At 45.3% G+C, this 11,168-nt stretch overlaps 1 long non-coding RNA gene across 1 annotated transcript; it reads left to right on the top strand.

Annotated features, from left to right (window-relative positions):
• The first annotated feature begins 2,796 nt into the window (after positions 1 to 2,796).
• On the top strand, positions 2,797 to 4,948 carry LOC132648978 (uncharacterized). The gene is made up of 3 exons (XR_009587369.1): positions 2,797 to 2,948; positions 3,096 to 3,193; positions 4,410 to 4,948. It is a non-coding gene; the product is annotated as an uncharacterized LOC132648978 (long non-coding RNA).
• Positions 4,949 to 11,168: the final 6,220 nt, after the last annotated feature.

Raw genomic sequence — 11,168 nt, 5'->3', positions numbered from 1 at the left:
GCTCCATCTTCATTCCAGTCCTGTAGAGAATTCCCCAGATGAGAGTTTGGTTGAGAAACAGCCAATTTAGGTCAGTGTCTCTCTCGAGCTACTCTTTCACATGCCCTTCTTGGAAAGTGGTTTTAAGGGGAAAAGACAGGGCAGAAGGGTCAGAGTGAGAGTTCTGAAACTTTTTTGATGGGGAGCTTACTCTCCTGTGAGTTTACCAAAAATGTCTAAACCAACTCTTTTAGGAAAGGGAGAGAGGAATGCATTGGGTAGGCTCTACTAAGCTCAATGTATTTGGCTCAGGGCTTCCTAAATAATTTAGAAAAAAATATTGTGTGCTTATTCTGTTCTATAGGCTTTGCTGTACATTAATATTTTCCTTTCAGGAGCCACAAAATTCAGCACGCAAGATGAAATGATGTGTGTCAGAAGGTGACTGGATATGCTTTGCAAGCCCAGATGTTATGGCTCCAAAGGATGTGTCTTTTTCTCTCTACTTCTCTTCATTCTTCCATCTGATCCCTCTTTTCTCCCTCTGTCTTTCATTCTCACTCTACATCCGAGTCTGCATCAAACTCTGGCTCCTCCTGCTTCAGCCTTCTGAGTGCTGCGATTATAGGCTTAGCTGTGCACTTATCCCAAGGATCCGAAGAACCTTGGTGAGGCTTTTCATGTGACAATTGCCTTATGGTTTGCAAAGTGCTCTCACACCAACCTCCAACTGCATATACTCGATGTGGCTACTCTTATTTCCTTTTATGTCTGAAGACCTTGGAAGAAGGAAATGCCAACTGAAAGTCACAGAAACTGAGTTGCAGGCTTAGACTGCACTTGAAACTCAGGATTCAGATTCTAGGTCAGATCTCGTTTGCAGTCTGAATCCTAGAATGCTTCATCACCAACACTGTCAATTTTTTGCTGAAGTCTTTAAGGTCTTCCTCACCTCAGATGACCTGTTGTATAATGATCCTAGGATTTTATAAAAATAAAAGATAGTCTGGGGAGAGCTAAAGAGATTGCCGGAAGAGCAAGGGGACCAGATTTTCACAACCCACGTAATTGTTGAGTGGCCACTGTGGCCTCCTTGTCATTCCACCATCAGAAAGTAGACCCAGGGAGTCTGGAGCATTCTGGAGTTAGATTAACCATATCTGCAAGCTCTGGGTTGCACTAAGAGACAAGCAAAAACAACCGCCCCAAAGATCAGAAAGGTTTTTTCTTTTCTGTCTTCTAGTGAAATCTCCTTTTATTCTGTGATGCCCTGAATCCAGAAGGGAGGCCACCAATGGGATGAGTGCTGACTGGCAGTGGAGTATGGCTGTGAACTCTGGCCATGGTCTTTCCATTGTACCCTGAAGATGGGAAACATTTGTGAACATCCTCAGGATCAACTTTAAAATTAGCACATGATACCTGGATATGAAAGAAATCACCTGAATGCAGAGAGAAGCACAACTAAATTATCTGGGAGAAATTTGGCCCTCTGTGTCCCTGGGTTCTGCATTCCTAGATTGAACCAACTATAGGTAGAAATACATGGGGAGGGAGTCGGGGAGAGAAGTATCTGTATTGAATTTGTGCAGACCTTTTCTTGTCATTATTCCATAAACAATGCAGAATAATGGCTGTTTACAGAGTTTACACTGTTAGGTGTTATAAGGGATATAGAAATGATTAAGGCATACAGGGGCTATGTATAGGTTATGTGAACACAGAGCTACGTTCTTTCATTTACAGAGTTTGGAATAGAGATCCTGGAATTACCTACTCACTTGAGGACCTCAAGGGAAAGGCATTTCTCTTCAGGTGATATGAGGTCTCTTTAGAGGAGTGAAACATGAAGAGACAGGTGAGTGTTCCGTCTCCATTCATGCCCTACTTAGTTTTAAACTGCCTTTTCATTCCATGACAGTTAGGAAGGGGAAAAGGATGTCTATAACACCCTATTAGCCTCCAGGTTTTACAATATAGTACCTCATTTAATCCTCTCTTCAGACCAGAGAGGTAGGTAATCCCATCACATTTTACAGAAGAGGAAGTAAAGTTCTGACAAAGTTAAGTAACCAGCCTGAGGTTGCAAGGTTAAGCTGCTTGCAGAAATGGGATTCAGACAAAGTCTACACTCAACCACAAGGCTGTCTCTCTTGTCTTAATATAGTCTCTCTCTCTCTCCGTCTCTGTCGCTCTGTCTCTCTCTTTCTCTCTCTCTCTCTACACACACACACACACACACACACACTTTCTAGTTCTCTTTTAAATTTCTCTTTCTATGTTGTCTTGGTCTGTAGGAAGTCCTAGGTTTGTATGTTTCAGGAGTCTGTGCTTGGGAGACCACCTGTTTTAAACTCCCATAAAGGAGCTTAGGCTTACATGGAGACTTCATATGAGAGCAGGAAGTGAAATTAAAAACTCAGCTCTTGATTTCGCCTCACAGTATCCTACTTCTGAAGGACCGAGGCTCTTCAGCCAAGTGGGGAAAGATAAGAAGTAATTTCTCCTGCGGCTTCTTACTCTTAAAAAGGACTTGCAGGGCTGTGACTGTAGCTCAGCAAAATGCACGAAGCCCTGAGTCTGATTCCTAGCACTGAAAAACATGGTTGTGGTGGTAAATGCCTATAATTCTAGCACTGGGGAGGTGGAGGCAGGAGGATCAAGAGATCTTTTGCTACATAATAAATTTAAGTCAGCCTGAGATACATAAAACCAGGTAAGCAAGCAAACAAACAGATAAAATAAGTAAATAAAATGCTTATCACGGATTTGATGTTCAAAATGGTTTTTTTTTTTTTTTAAGAGTTACAGGGGGCTGTGAGATGGCTCAGTGGTTAAGAACACTTGCTGTTCTTTCAGAGGCACCACGTTTAGTTCCCAGCGTCCGCCTGAGGTGGTTCAGAACCGCTGGAACTCCAACCACCTGGAACTCCAGCTCCAGAGAATCCATCCTCTTCTGGCTTCCATGGGTATCCACATGCCTCCCAACCCCCTCACTTGCACACACGCGCGCGCGCACACACACACACACACATAATTTTTAAAGGAGTTACAAAGAATGAAGGAAATTTATGACGCTTCTGAACTTTTTTTTTTTTTTTTTTTCTGTCATCAAGTGAGCACAAGCAGCCATGGTCTTTGATCTGAAAGCAGACAATGAAGCCAGTGGTGACCCTTGACCCCACGTAGCATGTTGCAGTTAAGTGTATTGAAGGTATGAAACTGAAGCACTAGTCGGTCTTGGACTGGGAGAGGGTTTATTTAGTGGGGAGAGAAGAGAGAACGTTCTGGGCTAAGCAGGTGCTATGAGGGTCAAATAAATGGAAGCAAGTCATGAAGGCTGGAGCTCAGAGCTGCCCGTGGAGGGGGATGGGCTGGGAGAAAAGCAGGAGCCAGACCGTCAAGGCTTCATGTAGTCCTCATAAAGTCTCTCCTGGAGGGTTAGTGGGAAGACATTCAAGTTCTGCCTGTTAGTACCTCGATCCGCTTTGTCCATCTGTTTTTTGCTGCCAGGGATTGAGCCAGGAGGTACTAGTCAAGCACTGCACCATCGAGCTGCATCCCCAGCTGGCTTTGTCCTCGTCAATGATAACAGCTCTGTGTCTGAGAACTATTGTTGAACAGTACACGGGGAGATGACAATGTATCTCTAAGTCTATCTAAAGCAGTCTAGAAAGAGACTACCTGAACTCAAAAGTGTATAGGGCTAAGATGTTCTGGGTGCCCAGGAGCAGAGCGACAGCCCTGGCTTGGAGGTGATAGGAGACTCAGAAGTGTGCAGCCGGAGGGACTCACACAGATGAAGTTCAGTCATTGAATCGGCTGGTAGCCGGCTGGCTGTGACCCCTTCTCTCTGCTCTGGTCCATCCCTTCCCATTTGGATGTTTTCTGTTTCTGAATTCCCTTTCTCCCCGCTCTCGAGAGGCTGAGTAAGGAGGCTTTGCCTCTTCCGTGCCCTCTTTCCTGGATGCCCTTCAGAAATGAGCTCTCGTCGCCGGCTTCCTGTGTAGCAACCCTTGTGTCTGGACCTTGTCTCCTACTTATCTTCTTCCAGGTTAATTGCGATCTTCTTTCCTCGCTGGAGTCATGGTTGTCTCCGGTTTGAACTTATTTCTCAATTAAAAAATTAGTATGATTAAAATGTTTTATTAAATATTGCTGTTGGAGAAATACATAAAAAGACTAAAATAACGCCGATAAAAATGTATTAACTAGAGGTAATTACTACTGTTTATTCTTATGTAATTTCTGTAAGCCCTTCTGTCGTTAAGGCCTATGTGACTTCTCTGTTAGATCACTGGAGCACTCTGAAATCTTCTGATGTAGGCTTTCCTGGAATCACTGTGTAGAAGCTAATTGCTCACTAAATACCCATCTGCTCCTATGTGGGATTACCGGACGGGTAACCGTCTTCCTGGTCTCCTTTGCAGTTAGACGAGGACACATGGCAAACCCTGGCCATCAAAGTGTGGGCAGGATGTGGCTGATGTTCTGCTGATGCAACCAGGGCCAGCAAGTTCGTCACACTCAACTTCCCTCGATGCGGCAACCACCGAGGTCACATGATCAGATGCTGCTGTGGCAAAGGCTCCGGGCTAGAACACCCGCGCCAGACTCGGCGGCTGTGAGAAACACATCTTTAACTGTGGCAAATCCCTGAGATCTCGGTTCGTTTCTGTGGTAAAACCAGACCTATTCTGACTAAGGCTGTGTGTGAGCCTCTCTCTCTCCCTTCTTTACCACAGACCAGGATGACATACATTCTCTCGAGCTTCCTCTCTAACACAGCCCTGCCTGGACAGCACCACATCTACGTTAGCGTTCTTCTCCCGACGCTCTGCCCTCGGGGAGACAAGTCAGCATCCTAACTAGGTGCTTTCAGTGGGGCCGAATCTGGATTTCAGATCTGCTGGCTGGGAGAACAAAATGGATGATAATAAAGTTGGTAATGTTGAGTTAATATGTCAGACAAATAATAAAATAACCTAATACTTAGGTAGTGCTTTATGGTTTTTTCAAGTATTTAACTGTTTTTATGTGTGTATAATGCATTCATGTATGTATCTGTGAGTGTGTGTTCACATGCACATGTGAGTGCATGCCGGTGAGTGCTCCCACGTGACCAGAGGGCCACCAGGTGTCAGTCCGAACCTTTCGCTTAGTTTGAGACAGGGTCTCTTTTCTTGTTTCGTCACTGTGCACTCCAGCCTGGTGGGCCTGTGAGCGTCTAACGCTGTGTCCTCTCATCCTGCTGTAGGAGTGATGAGGTTACGTATACACGCTACCACATCCAACTTTATGTGGCTCGAACTCAGGTCTTTATGCTCTAGTGACAAGTACTTTACCTACTGAGCCGTTTCCCCAGACCTCAAGGTATTTTTAATAAAAAGAATAACAAGAATATAATATGCTAACATTTTTAGTACAAAAATATACAAGAATCTAATACACCAGGAGGCTGGCTTTTTATGAAAACCAACAGTCCTATGCCTGGGGTGTGGTTTTCTGCTTCCTTCCTTCTTATTTATTTATTTATCTATTTATTTTTGAGACAGGGTCTCTCTGTGTAGCCTTGACTGTCCTGGAACTTTCTCTGTAGACCAGGCTGGCCTGGAACTCAGGGATTCACTTGCCTCTTCCCTTCCTGCTTTCTACTATGGGCTGTTGGCTGAAGATGAAGGGCTTCCGACCGAGGAGCTAGGATGCAGGGTGGGATCAAAAGGTGTGGCACCCTGTGTGGACAGACAGCTAGCTTCTCATCCTGGTATTGATGTTGACCACTGTCTGACCTTGAACAACCCCACGCTTCTTAGGACTCCCTTATTTATGAGGTGGGAGCTTGGTTGTTTGTCCCCCACTTCATGATGATCCTGAACATGACCCTGTTCTGCTGTGGCTTCCTGGTGTCCCTGAAAGCCAGTGTCTGTCTCCTAGTGTCCTTCCCAGACCCTCCCATTACCCTCCTCTTGTAAATCTTTTGCTGTTGAACAGACAGTTGAGTGACAGTTATGTGCTAAGTTCTCCCTGTGTTTTTTCTTCATGAAGGTAAACTGGACATTTTGACTCCTAAACTAAACAGAAATAAATCCTTTCGTAGAATAGGTGTATTTACTGACAAGCTAGAAGGAATTGGCCTTTCTACCACGGCTGTGAAAGAGTGATTGATCACTTAGTCTTGCTTTCAAGAAAGCCTGGTGTATATGAAAGACTGTCAGGGCCCTTTATAACCCTTAAAAAAATTATGTTTCCGAGACTGAAAATCTGGACAAGTTTTAAAGTGTTTTGATCAAAAACTATTCAAGGGAGGAGGAATATGCTTTTAGCTTCCTCCTTTTTGCTTTTTTTCCTGGAGGGCATATTTCAGCCTACACAGGGTTGCTCAAAGGCAATGTGGTTCTCTTGAAAGAGGAGCTAGCTACAGAGCTTGGGCTATGGAGTGGAGGGGTGTGACCCAGCGCAGGTGTTCCTCAGGAGTGCAAATCTGTATGAGTCAGCTCGGTAGCTGGCTTGCTTCGAGGCTCACTCAACAGTGAAGTAGGTGGGGCTGTGGGAGAGAAGCAGCAAAGAGCCCCACGGTTTTTAAGTCCTAGGAACAAGGGAAGATGTGAGAATTCGGGAAGGACTGGACGGGAGACGGAAGTTGGGGGTTGGGGTGGGTGGGGAGCGCCGGAAGTGGGAGGGAGCTAAGGCCAGCCTTCAGGGAGGCTGCCACTTAGCTTGGGAACCTAGATTTGCATAGCGGAGACTGGCTCTTCCCGGCTGAGGAAACTGGGTGAGCCAGGCATAAGGCATGCATTTGTGTCCCCTACTGTGTGGTAATGGGTAAGCTGCTCGCCTTTCAGAGCTTGAGTTGCCTCCCTCGCAAAACTGCACTCGGAATTCCTCATGGGGTTTTAGAAGCATCGCCTTAGACTGTGCTTGCGAATGCTCAAGTTCGTGTTGGTGGCCTTTCCATCCAATCTAGATGCCACATTTCTCCGGCTTGACTCCTTGGTGCCGTTCATTCTTTCTCTGAAATCTATTTTTCTTCTACTCATGGAACTCAGACATCTTTACTCGTTGTCCCGGCCCCTCCCTGACACAGGATGGAAAGCATGGCTTTCTGAAAGTAGGGACTGTCAAACCTGGCTAGGCAAAATCAGTCAGACTACACTGAAAAGGAATCAGTATAATAATACAAACCTGTCTACGAAGGCATAACAGCCTGGGGTAATTATTAAACGTCATCTCTTCATTCCTTCACTCATGCACATATTCATTCATAGAAGACGGAAATGTTCCCATTTGACCTGGGAATGTACTGAGAGCTGAGTGTAAGACAGACAAGGTTTTTAACGTCATGAATGTTGTCTCTGTCAGAAGAGAAGCCGCACCTTCTTACCATGAATGTGGTGTTGTCTTAGTCTGTTAGCACAGCTATAGCAAACCACCATGAACTTGATGGCTTATAGACAACAGAAAGCTATAGTCTCAGAGAAAAAATGCTGTCTAACTCTGGTGAGGCCCTACTTTCTGGTTCATAAATCGCAGTTTTCCTGAAGCCTTATGTGACAGAGGGGGCAAAGGAGCTCTCAAGGAGATTTCTTTTATAAGGTTTCCAGGTAGTGCCTTCAAAAGAGAGACCATCTCCACCCAAGGCCTCATCTCCTAATATCCTTCCATGTGAGGTTTGGATTCAACATGTGAATTGTGGGGGACTTGGCATACAACCATTTCATACTATAGCAGGTGATCATTAAAGAAGTGTGGGGTGCTAGGAAGAAATGGTGGAGGTTAGAAACCTCCCCTGAAAAATCAGCATGCCATCTAGGTAGGGAAGGAAGAGACATAGGGTCGTTAGTTGGGTCACATCCCAACTAACCCGAGCATCTCATACGGTTCCCTGAGGCTGGAAGACCCTGTGTATTGGAAAAGCTGAGAGCAAGCCAGTGAAGAAGGCCTGGAAGTGAGAAACAATGCATAAAAACAGGGATGGAGGGAGGTACAGGAAGGGCAGCTTGCCATAAGATACCAAAATCCTTATTGGCAAGACCGTTGAACTTTGGATTCTACTTTTAGAGATTGATCTTAAAATATTCATCCCCAGGATTACCTAAAAATTGGCCTGTGCTATCTCTTGGTGGTTTATAATTTAGTGTTTTATGTTTAAGTCTTTAATTTATCTGGGATTTAGTTAGGTATGGCTTGAAATCCTGGAAGAGTGGCATTGAAGTGTATCCTGTTGCTCTTACGTGACCTTTGAGGAAATCAGGGAACCAGAGGGGCAGAAACCTCTGTTTCCTTTCTTAGAGGGATGTGACTGTCACTCCCCCCCCCCCACTCTCTGTTTCTACGAATTCTTTCTTTCCATACTGCAGGGCCCACTAGTCAGTTCTTTAGAAATTCCCACGGGCTGAAGGCAAAGCAGAACTGAACGGTGGGGAAATCTGGGTAATGCGGCCATCTGTGGGAAGCTCACCCTGGCAGTGACTCAGACGGTCCAGAGAGCTCGTCACTTTCCTCTAGACTTCTCCATTCTTCTAGTCCAGACTGGTCACCACAGCCTTTTTCTGCTCTCCTGCACACCCAGGTGACCACCCATCAGCACCCCCCATCCTTCTGCCCATCTACTCCTTCCATCCCCTTGCCCCAACCACCGGTCTCATCACTGCTTTCCTCACTGTGCGCTCAGAGCTGAGTTCCCGCTTTCGGTCACTTCTTCTGCTTAACCTCTTCATTCCCAGGAATTTTTCATTGTCCACAAGTGAAGGTTCAAACGCTAAAGTTCGGTAATCGTTGGCGCCTGACACAAGTTTGTCACCTGAATTAAATGAGATTATTGTTGTCTTTGGTTGGCTTGCATTGGGAGGCAGGAGCTTGCTACTATACTTTGCCTATACAAATACCTCAACCTACATTCAGTTTCATACAAGGACCCAAGGAAGTTACTGGTCTGCGCTTTTGATTGGTTAGCATTAATCGTCAGCCAGACAACACCTAGGATCACCGGGGAAAGTGAGGGATTGTCTACATCAGGCTGGCCTGTACATGGCTGTCTTAATTAAGTTCATTGAGATGGGAAGACCCATTCCACGGGGGAGGGGAGTGGCGGCGTCATTCCCTAGACAAGGGAATCTGAATTGTGTGGAGAGATGGAACTGAGAACAAGCAAGCAGGTAAGTGAGCATGTACGCATTGATTTCTCTCTGTTCTTGTCTGGGCAGTGTGACCGGCTGTTTGAAGCCCCTGCCTTGACTTACCTGCAATGAGGGACTGTAAACCTGGATTTTTTTTTTCCCTTTGGTTTTCTGAAACAGGGTTTCTCTGTGTACCAAGTCAGGGTTTCTCTGTGTAACCTTGGCTGTCCTGGAACTCACTCTGTAGATCAGGCTGGCCTCAAACTTACAGTGATCTGCCTGCCTCTGCCTCTGCCTCTGCCTTTGGAGTGTTGGGATTAAAGGTGTGCACCACCACCACCTGGTGTAAACCTGGATTTTAAAAAGCCAAATAAATCCTTTCTTCTAAGTTGCTTTTTTTTTTTAAATTTTATGTGCATTGGTGTTTTGCCTGCACGAGGGTGTTGGATCCCGGACTTACAGACAGTTGTGAGCTGCCGTGCGGGTGCTGGGAATTGAACCCGAGTCCTCTGGGACTCAGTGCTCTTAACCACTGAGCCATCTCTCCAGCCCCGAAAGTTGCTTTTGTCAGGTTATTTTACCACAGCAACAGAAATTAAACTAGGGCAGCTCATATGGTTGCTTCTTTTTGGAACGTTGGAGTTGTTTCTCTAATCCAGCCTCATTCTCAGAAGGGTAAGTCGTGTGTACTGTATTCCCGGGAACACGGGGAACAGCTTACAGCCCACTGAGAAACTGCACAGCTCCGATTCAAGTATGCCTTTCCTTCTGGCACAGCTGATATCTGTGGGTCCCTGGCCCCCATGTGCTTACCCTGGTGTTTCCTCACAGATTCACAGAAGGCTCTGTACCTCAAGGGAGCCCTTAGAATCCTGTGGTGTTTCTTTGTGCCTCCCCGTGTCTCTTCTAACTGGCCCTCACAGAACTTTTCTGTTTGATCCCCACAGAGTTGATGCTCTTCGTGGCAGGCAGGTTCAGTCTGTCAAGGCCCTTATGAAATAAGGTTGACCCCCAACATTCAATGTGAAATATAGGGTGGTTATTGTTCTTGTCCAGTTGTGGGCTTCAGTCCCACTCCCATGGGGCAGAGCGACTTTGACAATGAGCTACATTGTTTTTTCTTGACATTCTTAACACTGTTATCTCTTGAAGCAAGGCCTGGCTGGGTAATGATTGTTATGGCTCAAGGACAAGTGAGATTCGTGCAAAACTATAATATATTCTGGGTATGGTGGTATGTGCCTGAAATTACAGCACCTGAGAGACTGAGGCAAGAGAATCTCTAGCTTTAAGGCCAGGCTGGGCTATGTAGCAAGACCCTGCCTTCTTCCAAAAAAAAAAAAAAAAAATCCAGCTATTTAACACTCCCTTCCCCCAAAAAGTTTTGGTTGGAGCAGAACTCACATGTGACGTGCGGCCCTGATGGAAACTAGTTGTTTCATTTCTCATTCTAGAAAGAAGAACCTGGGCTTGGTGGGAGGGCAGATGAGAGTTTCTATCATCTGGAATGGAGACAGCTCCATCTTCTTCATAAGACAGTTGTAAACAATGAAATAAAAATGCGCGCTTCTTGGTGAAAATAAGAAAGATTTGATAATACTTTTCTATCTCATGTAACCTTAAAGTACTTGGAATCTTGGTGTTCCCATTATCTAGACAGGAAACTGAGCCCATGGGAAGGTAGGGGAGTTGCCCAAGGACACTTAGGTAATGTTTTACAAGTTGAGGACTAGAACTAGAGGCCCATTTTACCTTAACCAGTCTTTCGCTCTGTCTCTGAACCACACTCTGCCCTGGGTTGGCACTGGTACCCATTCGCCTGGTGGAACAGCAACAAATTCCACTCACTGTGACAGAGACCAATTCTCTGAGTATTTCCTCTAAGCTTGATAAAATGTTGAAAACTAAAGAGAACATAAAAGTAATTCACGGCTCTCGGAATAATCACACACTTATCAGTGTACTCAAAATTAAAAAGGGTGAGAAAGCAGTGGAATTTTCTTATGTGGTTGGTTGGAATGTAAAGTGATACAATCACTTTGGGAAGCCATTCATGTTTTTTTAAAAAGCTAA

The sequence above is a fragment of the Meriones unguiculatus genome, chromosome 18, assembly GCF_030254825.1.
Source record: "Meriones unguiculatus strain TT.TT164.6M chromosome 18, Bangor_MerUng_6.1, whole genome shotgun sequence".
Classification (NCBI taxonomy): domain Eukaryota; kingdom Metazoa; phylum Chordata; class Mammalia; order Rodentia; family Muridae; genus Meriones; species Meriones unguiculatus.
Note: the sequence above shows the minus strand (reverse complement) of the source record. Positions and strands in the feature narration are given on the sequence as shown.